This window comes from Pristiophorus japonicus, unplaced genomic scaffold (genome assembly GCF_044704955.1).
Source record: "Pristiophorus japonicus isolate sPriJap1 unplaced genomic scaffold, sPriJap1.hap1 HAP1_SCAFFOLD_575, whole genome shotgun sequence".
Classification (NCBI taxonomy): domain Eukaryota; kingdom Metazoa; phylum Chordata; class Chondrichthyes; family Pristiophoridae; genus Pristiophorus; species Pristiophorus japonicus.
The window spans coordinates 160,878-179,776 of record NW_027254483.1 but is presented as its reverse complement, the minus strand read 5'-3'; the positions used below and the strand labels follow the sequence as shown (position 1 = coordinate 179,776).

Sequence of the window (18,899 nt, the reverse complement as noted above, 5' to 3'; positions counted from 1 at the left end):
ACCCGATACCCCTTAAACATCCCATTGGATAATCACCCGAGACCTCTTAAACATCCCATTGGATAATCGGCCGAAACCTCTTCAACATCCCATTGGATAATCCCCGATACCCCTTAAACATCCCATTGGATAATCACCCGAAACCCTCTCAACATCCCATTGGATAATCACCCGAAACCCCTTCAACATCCCATTGGATAATCACCCGAAACCCCCTCAACATCCCATTGGATAATCACCCGATACCCCCTCAACATCCCATTGGATAATCGCCGAAACCCTTTCAACATCCCATTGGATAATCACCCGAAACCCCCTCAACATCCCATTGGAGAATCACCCGAAACCCCCTCAACATCCCATTGGATAATCGTCCGAAACCCTTTCAACATCCCATTGGATAATCGGCCCAAACCCCCTCAAATATCCCATTGGATAATCGCCCGAAATCCCTCAAACATCCCATTGGATAATCGTCCGAAACCCTTTCAACATCCAATTGGATAATAGTCCGAAACCCTTTCAACATCCCATTGGATAATCGGCCGAAAGCCCCTCAAACATCCCATTGGATAATCACCCGAAACCCTTTCAACATCCCATTGGATAATCACCCGAAACCCCTTCAAAATCCCATTGGATAATCGGCCGAAACCCCCTCAACATCCCATTGGATAATCACCCGATACCCCTTAAACATCCCATTGGATAATCACCCGATACCCCTTCAACCTCCCATTGGATAATCCCCGATACCCCTTCAACATCCCATTGGATAATCGTCCGAAAACCCCTCAAACATCCCATTGGATAATCGCCCGAAACCCCTTCAAACATCCCATTGGATATCGTCCGAAAACCCCTCAAACATCCCATTGGATAATCACCCGAAACCCCTTAAACATGCCATTGGATAATCACCCGAAACCCCCACACACATCCCATTGGATAATCACCCGAAACCCTTTCAACATCCCATTGGATAATCACCCGATACCCCTTCAACATCCCATTGGATAATCGTCCGAAAACCCCTCAAACATCCCATTGGATAATCACCCGAAACCCCCTCAAACATCCCATTGGATAATCATCCGAAACCCTTTCAACATCCCATTGGATAATCACCCAAAACCCTTTCAACATCCCATTGGATAATCACCCGAAACACCCTCAACATCCCATTGGATAATCACCCGAAACCCCTTCAACATCCCATTGGATAATCACCCGAAACCCCTTCAAACATCCCATTGGATAATCGTCCGATACCTCTTCAACATCCCATTGGATAATCACCCGATACCCCTTCAACATCCCATTGGATAATCACCCGAAACCCTTTCAACATCCCATTGGATAATCACCCGAAACCCCCTCAACATCCCATTGGATAATCGTCCGATACCCCTTCAACATCCCATTGGATAATCACCCGAAACCCTTTCAACATCCCATTGGATAATCACCCGAAACCCCCTCAACATCCCATTGGATAATCACCCGAAACCCCTCAAACATCCCATTGGATAATCGCCGGAAACCCCTCAAACATCCCATTGGATAATCGCCCGAAACCCCCTTAACATCCCATTGGATATCGCCCGAAACCCCCTCAACATCCCATTGGATATCGCCCGAACCCCCTCAGCATCCCATTGGATAATCGTCCGAAACCCCCTTAACATCCCATTGGATAATCGTCCGAAACCCCCTTAACATCCCATTGGATATCGCCCGAAACCCCCTCAACATCCCATTGGATATCGCCCGAAACCTCTTAAACATCCCATTGGATAATCATCCGAAACCCTTTCAACATCCCATTGGATAATCACCCGAAACCCTTTCAACATCCCATTGGATAATCACCCGAAACCCCCTCAACATCCCATTGGATAATCACCCGAAACCCCTCAAACATCCCATTGGATAATCGCCGGAAACCCCTCAAACATCCCATTGGATAATCGCCCGAAACCCCCTTAACATCCCATTGGATATCGCCCGAAACCCCCTCAACATCCCATTGGATATCGCCCGAACCCCCTCAGCATCCCATTGGATAATCGTCCGAAACCCCCTTAACATCCCATTGGATAATCGTCCGAAACCCCCTTAACATCCCATTGGATATCGCCCAAAACCCCCTCAACATCCCATTGGATATCGCCCGAAACCTCTTAAACATCCCATTGGATAATCGCTCGAAACCCCTTCAAACATCCCATTGGATATCGTCCGAAAACCCCTCAAACATCCCATTGGATAATCACCCGAAACTCCTTAAACATGCCATTGGATAATCACCCGAAACCCCCACAAACATCCCATTGGATAATCGCCCGAAACCCTTTCAACATCCCATTGGATAATCACCCGATACCCCTTCAACATCCCATTGGATAATCGTCCGAAAACCCCTCAAACATCCCATTTGAAAATCACCCGAAACCCCCTCAAACAACCCATTGGATAATCATCCGAAACCCTTTCAACATCCCATTGGATAATCACCCGAAACCCTTTCAACATCCCATTGGATAATCACCCGATACCCCTTCAACATCCCATTGGATAATCACCCGAAACCCCTTCAACATCCCATTGGATAATCGGCCGAAACCCTTTCAACATCCCATTGGATAATCGTCCGAAACCCCCTCAACATCCCATTGGATAATCGCCCGAAACCCCCTCAACATCCCATTGGATAATCACCCGATACCCCTTAAACATCCCATTGGATAATCACCCGAAACCCCCTCAAACATTCCATTGGATAATCACCCGAAACCCCTTCAACATCCCATTGGATAATCATCCGAAACCCCTCAAACATCCCATTGGATAATCACCGGAAACCCCTTCAACATCCCATTGGATAATCACCCGAACCCCCTCAAACATCCCATTGGATAATCGGCCCAAACCCCCTCAAACATCTCATTGGATAATCACCCGATACCCCTTAAACATCCCATTGGATAATCGCCCGAAACCCCTTCAACATCCCATTGGATAATCACCCGATACCCCTCAAACATCCCATTGGATAATCACCCGAACCCCCTCAAACATCCCATTGGATAATTGGCCCAAACCCCCTCAAACATCCCATTGGATAATCACCCGAACCCCCTCAAACATCCCATTGGAAATCGGCCCAAACCCCCTTAAACATCCCATTGGATAATCGCCCGAACCCCCCTTAAACATCCCATTGGATAATCGCCCGAAACCCCCTTAAACATCCCATTGGATAATCGCCCGAAACCCCCTTAAACATCCCATTGGATAATCGCCCGAAACTCCCTCAAACATCCCATTGGATAATCACCCGAAACCCCCTTCAAACATCCTATTGGATAATCACCCGAAACCCCCTCAAACATCCCATTGGATAATCACCCGAACCCCCTCAAACATCCCATTGGATAATCGGCCCAAACCCCCTTAAACATCCCATTGGATAATCGCCCGAAACCCCCTTAAACATCCCATTGGATAATCACCCGAAACCCCTTCAACATCCCATTGGATAATCGGCCGAAACCCCCTTTAACATCCCATTGGATAATCGCCCGAAATCCCCTCAACATCCCATTGGATAATCACCCGATACCCCTTCAACATACCATTGGATAATCGCCTGAAGCCCCCTTAAACATCCCATTGGATAATCACCCGAAACCCCTTCAACATCCCATTGGATAATCACCCGAAACCCCCTCAAACAGCCCATTGGATAATCGTCCGAAACCCCCTTAACATCCCATTGGATATCGCCCGAAACCCCCTCAACATCCCATTGGATATCGCCCGAACCCCCTCAGCATCCCATTGGATAATCGTCCGAAACCCCCTTAACATCCCATTGGATAATCGTCCGAAACCCCCTTAACATCCCATTGGATATCGCCCGAAACCCCCTCAACATCCCATTGGATATCGCCCGAAACCTCTTAAACATCCCATTGGATAATCGCCCGAAACCCCTTCAAACATCCCATTGGATATCGTCCGAAAACCCCTCAAACATCCCATTGGATAATCACCCGAAACTCCTTAAACATGCCATTGGATAATCACCCGAAACCCCCACAAACATCCCATTGGATAATCGCCCGAAACCCTTTCAACATCCCATTGGATAATCACCCGATACCCCTTCAACATCCCATTGGATAATCGTTCGAAAACCCCTCAAACATCCCATTTGAAAATCACCCGAAACCCCCTCAAACAACCCATTGGATAATCATCCGAAACCCTTTCAACATCCCATTGGATAATCACCCGAAACCCTTTCAACATCCCATTGGATAATCACCCGAAACACCCTCAACATCCCATTGGATAATCACCCGAAACCCCTTCAACATCCCATTGGATAATCACCCGAAACCCCTTCAAACATCCCATTGGATAATCGTCCGATACCCCTTCAACATCCCATTGGATAATCACCCGATACCCCTTCAACATCCCATTGGATAATCGTCCGAAACCCTTTCAACATCCCATTGGATAATCACCCGATACCCCTTAAGCATCCCATTGGATAATCACCCGATACCCCTTAAACATCCCATTGGATAATCACCCGAAACCCCTTCAACATCCCATTGGATAATCGGCCGAAACCCTTTCAACATCCCATTGGATAATCGTCCGAAACCCCCTCAACATCCCATTGGATAATCGCCCGAAACCCCCTCAACATCCCATTGGATAATCACCCGATACCCCTTAAACATCCCATTGGATAATCACCCGAAACCCGCTCAAACATTCCATTGGATAATCACCCGAAACCCCTTCAACATCCCATTGGATAATCATCCGAAACCCCTCAAACATCCCATTGGATAATCACCGGAAACCCCTTCAACATCCCATTGGATAATCACCCGAACCCCCTCAAACATCCCATTGGATAATCATCCGAAACCCCTTCAACATCCCATTGGATAATCACCCGAACCCCCTCAAACATCCCATTGGATAATCGGCCCAAACCCCCTCAAACATCCCATTGGATAATCGGCCCAAACCCCCTCAAACATCTCATTGGATAATCACCCGATACCCCTTAAACATCCCATTGGATAATCGCCCGAAACCCCTTCAACATCCCATTGGATAATCACCCGATACCCCTCAAACATCCCATTGGATAATCACCCGAACCCCCTCAAACATCCCATTGGATAATTGGCCCAAACCCCCTCAAACATCCCATTGGATAATCACCCGAACCCCCTCAAACATCCCATTGGAAATCGGCCCAAACCCCCTTAAACATCCCATTGGATAATCGCCCGAACCCCCCTTAAACATCCCATTGGATAATCGCCCGAAACCCCCTTAAACATCCCATTGGATAATCGCCCGAAACCCCCTTAAACATCCCATTGGATAATCGCCCGAAACTCCCTCAAACATCCCATTGGATAATCACCCGAAACCCCCTTCAAACATCCTATTGGATAATCACCCGAAACCCCCTCAAACATCCCATTGGATAATCACCCGAACTCCCTCAAACATCCCATTGGATAATCGGCCCAAACCCCCTTAAACATCCCATTGGATAATCGCCCGAAACCCCCTTAAACATCCCATTGGATAATCACCCGAAACCCCTTCAACATCCCATTGGATAATCGGCCGAAACCCCCTTTAACATCCCATTGGATAATCGCGCGAAATCCCCTCAACATCCCATTGGATAATCACCCGATACCCCTTCAACATACCATTGGATAATCGCCTGAAGCCCCCTTAAACATCCCATTGGATAATCACCCGAAACCCCTTCAACATCCCATTGGATAATCACCCGAAACCCCCTCAAACAGCCCATTGGATAATCGTCCGAAACCCCCTTAACATCCCATTGGATATTGCCCGAAACCCCCTCAACATCCCATTGGATATCGCCCGAAACCCCCTCAAACATCCCATTGGATAATCGGCCCAAACCCCTTCAACATCCCATTGGATAATCGGCCCAAACCCCCTCAAAAATCCCATTGGATAATCGCCCGAAACCCCCTTAACATCCCATTGGATATCGCCCGAAACCCCCTCAACATCCCATTGGATATCGCCCGAACCCCCTCAGCATCCCATTGGATAATCGTCCGAAACCCCCTTAACATCCCATTGGATAATCACCCGAAACCCCCTCAGCATCCCATTGGATAATCGTCCGAAACCCCCTTAACATCCCATTGGATGTCGCCCGAAACCCCCTCAACATCCCATTGGATATCGCCCGAAACCTCTTAAACATCCCATTGGATAATCGCCCGAAACCCCTTCAAACATCCCATTGGATATCGTCCGAAAACCCCTCAAACATCCCATTGGATAATCACCCGAAACCCCTTAAACATGCCATTGGATAATCACCCGAAACCCCCACACACATCCCATTGGATAATCACCCGAAACCCTTTCAACATCCCATTGGATAATCACTCGATACCCCTTCAACATCCCATTGGATAATCGTCCGAAAACCCCTCAAACATCCCATTGGATAATCACCCGAAACCCCCTCAAACATCCCATTGGATAATCATCCGAAACCCTTTCAACATCCCATTGGATAATCACCCGAAACCCTTTCAACATCCCATTGGATAATCACCCGAAACACCCTCAACATCCCATTGGATAATCACCCGAAACCCCTTCAACATCCCATTGGATAATCACCCGAAACCCCTTCAAACATCCCATTGGATAATCGTCCGATACCCCTTCAACATCCCATTGGATAATCACCCGATACCCCTTCAACATTCCATTGGATAATCACCCGAAACCCTTTCAACATCCCATTGGATAATCACCCGAAACCCCCTCAACATCCCATTGGATAATCGTCCGATACCCCTTCAACATCCCATTGGATAATCACCCGAAACCCTTTCAACATCCCATTGGATAATCACCCGAAACCCCCTCAACATCCCATTGGATAATCACCCGAAACCCCTTCAACATCCCATTGGATAATCACCCGAAACACCTTCAACATCCCATTGGATAATCGTCCGAAACCCTTTCAACATCCCATTGGATAATCGGCCCAAACTCCCTCAAACATCCCATTGGATAATCACCCGAAACCCCTTCAACATCCCATTGGATAATCGGCCCAAACCCCCTCAAACATCCCATTGGATAATCACCCGAAACCCCTTCAACATCGCATTGGATAATCGGCCGAAATCCCTCAAACATCCCATTGGATAATCACCCGAAACCCCTCAAACATCCCATTGGATAATCGCCCGAAACCCCTCAAATATCCCATTGGATAATCGTCCAAAACCCTTTCAACATCCTATTGGATAATCGTCCGAAACCCTTTCAACATCCCATTGGATAATCGGCCGAAACCCCCTCAAACATCCCATTGGATAATCACCCGAAACCCTTTCAACATCCCATTGGATAATCACCCGAAACCCCTTCAACATCCCATTGGATAATCGGCCGAAACCCCCTCAACATCCCATTGGATAATCACCCGATACCCCTTAAACATCCCATTGGATAATCACCCGATACTCCTTCAACATCCCATTGGATAATCACCCGAAACCCCCTCAACATCCCATTGGATAATCACCCGATACCCCTTAAACATCCCATTGGATAATCACCCGATACCCCTTAAACATGCCATTGTATAATCGTCCGAAACCCCTTCAACATCCCATTGGATAATCGGCCGAAATCTCTTCAACATCCCATTGGATAATCACCCGATACCCCTTAAACATCCCATTGGATAATCACCCGAAACCCCCTCAACATCCCATTGGATAATCACCCGAAACCCCTTCAACATCCCATTGGATAATCACCCGATACCCCCTCAACATCCCATTGGATAATCGTCCGAAACCCTTTCAACATCCCATTGGATAATCACCCGAAACCCCCTCAACATCCCATTGGATAATCACCCGAAACCCCCTCAACATCCCATTGGATAATCACCCGAAACCCCTTTAACATCCCATTGGATAATCGTCCGAAACCCTTTCAACATCCCATTGGATAATCAGCCCAAACCCCCTCAAACATCCCATTGGATAATCACCCGAAACCCCTTCAACATCCCATTGGATAATCGGCCCAAACCCCCTCAAACATCCCATTGGATAATCACCCGAAACCCCTTCAACATCCCATTGGATAATCGGCCGAAACCCCCTCAAACATCCCATTGGATAATCACCCGAAACCCCTCAAACATCCCATTGGATAATCGCCCGAAACCCCTCAAACATCCCATTGGATAATCGTCCGAAACCCTTTCAACATCCCATTGGATAATCGTCCGAAACCCTTTCAACATCCCATTGGATAATCGGCCGAAACCCCCTTAACATCCCATTGGATAATCACCCGATACCCCTTAAACATCCCATTGGACAATCACCCGATACCCCTTCAACATCCCATTGGATAATCGCCGATACCCCTTAAACATCCCATTGGATAGTCACCCGATACCCCTTAAATATCCCATTGGATAATCACCCGAAACCCTTTCAACATCCCATTGGATAATCACCCGAAACCCCCTCAACATCCCATTGGATAATCACCCGAAACCCCTTCAACATCCCATTGGATAATCACCCGATACCCCTCAAAAATCCCATTGGATAATCGCCCGAAACCCCCTTAACATCCCATTGGATATCGCCCGAAACCCCCTCAACATCCCATTGGATATCGCCCGAACCCCCTCAGCATCCCATTGGATAATCGTCCGAAACCCCCTTAACATCCCATTGGATAATCACCCGAAACCCCCTCAGCATCCCATTGGATAATCGTCCGAAACCCCCTTAACATCCCATTGGATGTCGCCCGAAACCCCCTCAACATCCCATTGGATATCGCCCGAAACCTCTTAAACATCCCATTGGATAATCGCCCGAAACCCCTTCAAACATCCCATTGGATATCGTCCGAAAACCCCTCAAACATCCCATTGGATAATCACCCGAAACCCTTTAAACATGCCATTGGATAATCACCCGAAACCCCCACACACATCCCATTGGATAATCACCCGAAACCCTTTCAACATCCCATTGGATAATCACCCGATACCCCTTCAACATCCCATTGGATAATCGTCCGAAAACCCCTCAAACATCCCATTGGATAATCACCCGAAACCCCCTCAAACATCCCATTGGATAATCATCTGAAACCCTTTCAACATCCCATTGGATAATCACCCGAAACCCTTTCAACATCCCATTGGATAATCACCCGAAACACCCTCAACATCCCATTGGATAATCACCCGAAACCCCTTCAACATCCCATTGGATAATCACCCGAAACCCCTTCAAACATCCCATTGGATAATCGTCCGATACCCCTTCAACATCCCATTGGATAATCACCCGATACCCCTTCAACATCCCATTGGATAATCACCCGAAACCCTTTCAACATCCCATTGGATAATCACCCGAAACCCCCTCAACATCCCATTGGATAATCGTCCGATACCCCTTCAACATCCCATTGGATAATCACCCGAAACCCTTTCAACATCCCATTGGATAATCACCCGAAACCCCCTCAACATCCCATTGGATAATCACCCGAAACACCTTCAACATCCCATTGGATAATCGTCCGAAACCCTTTCAACATCCCATTGGATAATCGGCCCAAACTCCCTCAAACATCCCATTGGATAATCACCCGAAACCCCTTCAACATCCCATTGGATAATCGGCCTAAACCCCCTCAAACATCCCATTGGATGATCACCCGAAACCCCTTCAACATCGCATTGGATAATCGGCCGAAATCCCTCAAACATCCCATTGGATAATCACCCGAAACCCCTCAAACATCCCATTGGATAGTCGCCCGAAACCCCTCAAACATCCCATTGGATAATCGTCCAAAACCCTTTCAACATCCTATTGGATAATCGTCCGAAACCCTTTCAACATCCCATTGGATAATCGGCCGAAACCACCTCAAACATCCCATTGGATAATCACCCGAAACCCTTTCAACATCCCATTGGATAATCACCCGAAACCCCTTCAACATCCCATTGGATAATCGGCCGAAACCCCCTCAACATCCCATTGGATAATCACCCGATACCCCTTAAACATCCCATTGGATAATCACCCGATACCCCTTCAACATCCCATTGGATAATCGCCCGATACCCCTTAAACATCCCATTGGATAATCACCCGATACCCCTTAAACATCCCATTGGATAATCACCCGATACCCCTTAAACATGCCATTGTATAATCGTCCGAAACCCCTTCAACATCCCATTGGATAATCACCCGAAACCGCTTAAACATCCCATTGGATAATCGCCTGAAACCCCCTCAAGCATCCCATTGGATAATCGCCTGAAACCGCCTCAACATCCCATTGGATAATCGCCTGAAACCCCTTCAACATCCCATTTGATAATCGCCCGAAACCCCCTCAACATCCCATTGGATATCGCCCGAAACCTCCTCAAACATCCCATTGGATATCGCCCGAAACCCCTTCAAACATCCCATTGGATAATCGCCCGAAACCTCTTCAAACATCCCAATGGATATCGCCCGAAACCTCCTCAAACATCCCATTGGATATTGCCCAAAACCCCTTCAAACATCCCATTGGATAATCGCCCGAAACTTCCTCAAACATCCCATTGGATATCGCCCGAAACCCGTTCAAACATCCCATTGGATATCGCCCGAAACCTCCTCAAACATCCCATTGGATATCACCCGAAACCTCCTCAAACATCCCATTGTATATCGCCCGAAACCCCTTCAAACATCCCATTGGATAATCGCCCAAAACCCCTTCAACATCCCATTGGATATCGCCCAAAACACCCTCAACATTCCATTGGATAATCGCCTGAACACCCTCAACATCCCATTGGATAATCGCCCGAAACCCCTCAAACATCCCATTGGATAATCGTCCGAAACCCCTTAAACATCCCATTGGATAATCACCCGATACCCCTTAAACATCCCATTGGATAATCGTCCGAAACCCCTCAAACATCCCATTGGATAATCGTCCGAAACCCTTTCAACATCCCATTGGCTAATCACCCGATACCCCTTAAACATCCCATTGGATAATCACCCGATACCCCTTAAACATCCCATTGGATAATCACCCGAAACCCCTTCAACATCCCATTGGATAATCACCCGAACCCCCTCAAACATCCCATTGGATAATCACCCGAAACCCCTTCAACATCCCATTGGATAATCGGCCGAAACCCCCTCAACATCCCATTGGATAATCACCCGATACCCCTAAAACATCCCATTGGATAATCACCCGATACCCCTTCAACATCCCATTGGATAATCGCCCGATACCCCTTAAACATCCCATTGGATAATCACCCGATACCCCTTAAACATCCCATTGGATAATCACCAGAAACCCCTTCAACATCCCATTTGATAATCACCCGAAACCCCTTCAACATCCCATTGGATAATCACCCGAAACCCCTTCAACATCCCATTGGATAATCGTCCGAAACCCTTTCAACATCCCATTGGATAATCGCCCGAAACCCTCTCAACATCCCATTGGATAATCACCCGATACCCCCTCAACATCCCATTGGATAATCGTCCGAAACCCTTTCAACATCCCATTGGATAATCACCCGAAACCCCCTCAACATCCCATTGGATAATCACCCGAAACCACCTCAACATCCCATTGGATAATCACCCGAAACCCCTTCAACATCCCATTGGATAATCGTCCGAAACCCTTTCAACATCCCATTGGATAATCGGCCCAAACCCCCTCAAACATCCCATTGGATAATCACCCGAAACCCCTTCAACATCCCATTGTATAATCGGCCCAAACCCCCTCAAACATCCCATTGGATAATCACCCGAAACCCCTTCAACATCCCATTGGATAATCGGCCGAAACCCCCTCAAACATCCCATTGGATAATCACCCGAAACCCCTCAAACATCCCATTGGATAATCGCCCGCAACCCCTCAAACATCCCATTGGATAATCGTCCGAAACCCTTTCAACATCCCATTGGATAATCGTCCGAAACCCCTTCAACATCCCATTGGATAATCGGCCGAAACTCCTTAAACATCCCATTGGATAATCACCCGAACCCCCTCAAACATCCCATTGGATAATCGGCCCAAACCCCCTCAAACATCCCATTGGATAATCACCCGAACCCCCTCAAACATCCCATTGGATAATCGGCCCAAACCCCCTTAAACATCCCATTGGATAATCGCCCGAAACCCCCTTAAACATCCCATTGGATAATCGCCCGAAACCCCCTTAAACATCCCATTGGATAATCGCCCGAAACCCCCTTAAACATCCCATTGGATAATCACCCAAAACCCATTCAACATCCCATTGGATAATCACCTGAAACCCCTCAAACATCCCATTGGATAATCACCCGATACCCCTTCAACATCCCATTGAATAATCACCCGAAACCCCCTTCAACATCCCATTGGATAATCGCCCGAAACCCCCTTAAACATCCCATTGGATAATCACCCGAAACCCCTTCAACATCCCATTGGATAATCGGCCCAAACCCCCTCAAACATCCCATTGGATAATCGCCCGATACCCCTTCAACATCCCATTGGATAATCGCCCGAAACCTCCTTAAACATCCCATTGGATAATCGCCCGAATCCCCCTCAACATCCCATTGGATAATCGCCCGATACCCCTTAAACATCCCATTGGATAATCGCCCGATACCCCTTAAATATCCCATTGGATAATCGCCCGAAACCCTTTCAACATCCCATTGGATAATCGCCCGAAACCCCCTCAAACATCCCATTGGATAATCACCTGAAACCCCTTAAACATCCCATTGGATAATCGTCCGAAACCCCCTCAACATCCCATTGGATAATCACCCGAAACCCCTTAAACATCCCATTGGATAATCACCTGAAACCCCTCAAACATCCCATTGGATAATCACCCGAAACCCCTTAAACATCCCATTGGATAATCGGCCGAAACCCCCTCAAACATTCCATTGGATAATCGGCCCAAACCCCCTCAAACATCCCATTGGATAATCATCCGAAAACCCCTTAAACATCCCATTGGATAATCGTCCGAAACCCCTTCAACATCCCATTGGATAATCGGCCGAAACCTCTTCAACATCCCATTGGAGAATCACCCGATACCCCTTAAACATCCCATTGGATAATCGTCCGAAACCCCTTAAACATCCCATTGGATAATCACCCGATACCCCTTAAACATCCCATTGGATAATCGTCCGAAACCCCTTCAACATCCCATTGGATAATCGTCCGAAACCCTTTCAACATCCCATTGGATAATCACCCGATACCCCTTAAACATCCCATTGGATAATCACCCGATACCCCTTAAACATCCCATTGGATAATCACCCGAAACCCCTTCAACATCCCATTGGATAATCGGCCGAAACCCCCTTAAACATCCCATTGGATAATCACCCGATACCCCTTAAACATCCCATTGGATAATCGCCCGAAACCCCTTCAACATCCCATTGGATAATCACCCGATACCCCTCAAACATCCCATTGGATAATCACCCGAACCCCCTCAAACATCCCATTGGATAATCGGCCCAAACCCCCTCAAACATCCCATTGGATAATCACCCGAACCCCCTCAAACATCCCATTGGATAATCGGCCCAAACCCCCTTAAACATCCCATTGGATAATCGCCCGAAACCCCCTTAAACATCCCATTGGATAATCGCCCGAAACCCCCTTAAACATCCCATTGGATAATCGCCCGAAACCCCCTTAAACATCCCATTGGATAATCACCCGAAACCCCCTCAAACATCCTATTGGATATCGCCCAAAACCCTCTTAAACATCCCATTGGATAATCGCCCGAAACCCCCTCAAACATCCTATTGGATAATTGCCCGAAACCCCCTTAAACATCCCATTGGATAATCGCCCCAAACCCCCTCAAACATCCCATTGGATAATCGCCCGAAACCCCCTTAAACATCCCATTGGATAATCACCCGAAACCCATTCAACATCCCATTGGATAATCACCTGAAACCCCTCAAACATCCCATTGGATAATCACCCGATACCCCTTCAACATCCCATTGGATAATCACCCGAAACCCCCTTCAACATCCCATTGGATAATCGCCCGAAACCCCCTTAAACATCCCATTGGATAATCACCCGAAACCCCTTCAACATCCCATTGGATAATCGGCCAATACCACTTCAACATCCCATTGGATAATCGCCCGAAACCCCTTCAACATCCCATTGGATAATCGGCCCAAACCCCCTCAAACATCCCATTGGATAATCGTCCGATACCCCTTCAACATCCCATTGGATAATCGTCCGAAACCTCCTTAAACGTCCCATTGGATAATCGCCCGAATCCCCCTCAACATCCCATTGGATAATCGCCCGATACCCCTTAAACATCCCATTGGATAATCGCCCGATACCCCTTAAACATCCCATTGGATAATCGCCCGAAACCCTTTCAACATCCCATTGGATAATCGCCCGAAACCCCCTCAAACATCCCATTGGATAATCACCTGAAACCCCTTAAACATCCCATTGGATAATCACCCGAAACCCCTCAAACATCCCATTGGATAATCACCCGAAACCCCTTAAACATCCCATTGGATAATCGGCCCAAACCCCCTCAACATCCCATTGGATAATCATCCGAAAACCCCTCAAACATCCCATTGGATAATCGTCCGAAAACCCCTCAAACATCCCATTGGATAATCACCCGAAACCCCTTAAACATCCCATTGGATAATCGCCCGAAACCCCCTCAAACATCCCATTGGATAATCGTCCGAAACCCCCTTAACATCCCATTGGATATCGCCCGAAACCCCCTCAACATCCCATTGTATATCGCCCGAAACCCCCTCAAACATCCCATTGGATAATCGGCCCAAACCCCTTCAACATCCCATTGGATAATGGGCCCAAACCCCCTCAAACATCCCATTGGATAATCGCCCGAAACCCCCTTAACATCCCATTGGATAATCATCCGAAAACCCCTTAAACATCCCATTGGATAATCGTCCGAAACCCCTTCAACATCCCATTGGATAATCGGCCGAAACCTCTTCAACATCCCATTGGAGAATCACCCGATACCCCTTAAACATCCCATTGGATAATCGTCCGAAACCCCCTTAACATCCCATTGGATATCGCCCGAAACCCCCTCAACATCCCATTGGATATCGCCCGAAACCCCCTCAAACATCCCATTGGATAATCACCCGAAACCCCTTAAACATCCCATTGGATAATCGGCCGAAACCCCCTCAAACATTCCATTGGATAATCGGCCCAAACCCCCTCAAACATCCCATTGGATAATCATCCGAAAACCCCTTAAACATCCCATTGGATAATCGTCCGAAACCCCTTTAACATCCCATTGGTTAATCGGCCGAAACCTCTTCAACATCCCATTGGAGAATCACCCGATACCCCTTAAACATCCTATTGGATAATCGTCCGAAACCCCTTAAACATCCCATTGGATAATCACCCGATACCCCTTAAACATCCCATTGGATAATCGTCCGAAACCCCTTCAACATCCCATTGGATAATCGTCCGAAACCCTTTCAACATCCCATTGGATAATCACCCGATACCCCTTAAACATCCCATTGGATAATCACCCGATACCCCTTAAACATCCCATTGGATAATCACCCGAAACCCCTTCAACATCCCATTGGATAATCGCCTGAAACCCTCTCAACATCCCATTGGATAATCACCCGATACCCCTTAAACATCCCATTGGATAATCACCCGAAACCCCCTCAAACATCCCATTGGATAATCACCCGAAACCCCTCCAACATCCCATTGGATAATCACCCGAACCCCCTCAAACATCCCATTGGATAATCGGCCCAAACCCCCTCAAACATCCCATTGGATAATCGGCCCAAACCCCCTCAAACATCCCATTGGATAATCACCCGATACCCCTTAAACATCCCATTGGATAATCGCCCGAAACCCCTTCAACATCCCATTGGATAATCACCCGATACCCCTCAAACATCCCATTGGATAATCACCCGAACCCCCTCAAACATCCCATTGGATAATCGGCCCAAACCCCCTCAAACATCCCATTGGATAATCACCCGAACCCCCTCAAACATCCCATTGGATAATCGGCCCAAACCCCCTTAAACATCCCATTGGATAATCGCCCGAAACCCCCTTAAACATCCCATTGGATAATCGCCCGAAACCCCCTTAAACATCCCATTGGATAATCGCCCGAAACCCCCTTAAACATCCCATTGGATAATCGCCCGAAACCCCCTTAAACATCCCATTGGATAATCACCCGAAACCCCCTCAAACATCCTATTGGATATCGCCCAAAACCCTCTTAAACATCCCATTGGATAATCGCCCGAAACCCCCTCAAACATCCTATTGGATAATTGCCCGAAACCCCCTTAAATATCCCATTGGATAATCGCCCCAAACCCCCTCAAACATCCCATTGGATAATCGCCCGAAACCCCCTTAAACATCCCATTGGATAATCACCCGAAACCCATTCAACATCCCATTGGATAATCACCTGAAACCCCTCAAACATCCCATTGGATAATCACCCGATACCCCCTCAAACATCCCATTGGATAATCACCCGAAACCCCCTTCAACATCCCATTGGATAATCGCCCGAAACCCCCTTAAACATCCCATTGGATAATCGGCCAATACCACTTCAACATCCCATTGGATAATCGCCCGAAACCCCTTCAACATCCCATTGGATAATCACCCGAAACCCATTCAACATCCCATTGGATAATCACCTGAAACCCCTCAAACATCCCATTGGATAATCACCCGATACCCCTTCAACATCCCATTGGATAATCACCCGAAACCCCCTTCAACATCCCATTGGATAATCACCCGAAACCCCTTCAACATCCCATTGGATAATCGGCCAATACCACTTCAACATCCCATTGGATAATCGCCCGAAACCCCTTCAACATCCCATTGGATAATCGGCCCAAACCCCCTCAAACATCCCATTGGATAATCGTCCGATACCCCTTCAACATCCCATTGGATAATCGTCCGAAACCTCCTTAAACATCCCATTGGATAATCGCCCGAATCCCCTTAAACATCCCATTGGATAATCACCCGAAACCCCCTTCAACATCCCATTGGATAATCGCCTGAAACCCCTTCAACATCCCATTTGATAATCGCCCGAAACCTCCTCAACATCCCATTGGATAATCACCCGAAACCCCTTCAAACATCCCATTGGATAATCGCCCGAAACCTCCTCAAACATCCCAATGGATATCGCCCGAAACCTCCTCAAACATCCCATTGGATATTGCCCAAAACCCCTTCAAACATCCCATTGGATAATCGCCCGAAACCTCCTCAAACATCCCATTGGATATCGCCCGAAACCCCTTCAAACATCCCATTGGATATCGCCCGAAATCTCCTCAAACATCCCATTGGATATCACCCGAAACCTCCTCAAACATCCCATTGTATATCGCCCGAAACCCCTTCAAACATCCCATTGGATAATCGCCCAAAACCCCTTCAACATCCCATTGGATATCGCCCGAAACCCCCTCAACATTCCATTGGATAATCGCCCGAACACCCTCAACATCCCATTGGATAATCGCACGAAACCTCTTAAACATCCCATTGCATAATCGCCCAATACCCCTTCAACATCCCATTGGATAATCACCCAATACCCCTTCAACATCCCATTGGATAATCACCCAATACCCCTTCAACATCCCATTGGATAATCACCAAATACGCCTTCAACATCCCATTGGATAATCGCACGAAACCCGTTCAACATCCCATTGGATATCACCCGAAACCCCTTCAACATCCCATTGGATATCACCCGAAACCCCTTCAACATCCCATTGGATAATCACCCGAAACCGCTTAAACATCCCATTGGATAATCGCCGAAACCCCTTCAACATCCCATTGGATAATCACCCGAAACCGCTTAAACATCCCATTGGATAATCGCCTGAAACCCCCTCAAACATCCCATTGGATAATCGCCTGAAACCCCTTCAACATCCCATTTGATAATCGCCCGAAACCCCCTCAACATCCCATTGGATATCGCCCGAAACCCCTTCAAACATCCCATTGGATAATCGCCCGAAACCTCCTCAAACATCCCAATGGATATCGCCCGAAACCTCCTCAAACATCCCATTGGATATTGCCCAAAACCCCTTCAAACATCCCATTGGATAATCGCCCGAAACCTCCTCAAACATCCCATTGGATATCGCCCGAAACCCCTTCAAACATCCCATTGGATATCGCCCGAAATCTCCTCAAACATCCCATTGGATATCACCCGAAACCTCCTCAAACATCCCATTGTATATCGCCCGAAACCCCTTCAAACATCCCATTGGATAATCGCCCAAAACCCCTTCAACATCCCATTGGATATCGCCCGAAACCCCCTCAACATTCCATTGGATAATCGCCCGAACACCCTCAACATCCCATTGGATATCACCCGAAACCCCTTCAACATCCCATTGGATATCGCCCGAAACCCCCTCAACATCCCATTGGATAATCGCCCGAACATCCTCAACATCCCATTGGATAATCGCCCGAAACCCCCTCAACATCCCATTGGATAATTGCCCGAACACCCTCAACATCCCATTGGATATCACCCG

General features: G+C 47.5%; 1 protein-coding gene across 3 annotated transcripts in view; it reads right to left on the bottom strand.

Moving 5' to 3' along the window:
- LOC139254781 (E3 ubiquitin-protein ligase RNF212B-like) overlaps positions 1 to 18,899 on the bottom strand; it is a 220,224-nt gene that overhangs the window by 47,979 nt on the left and 153,346 nt on the right. The gene's annotated exons all lie outside the window — the stretch shown is intronic.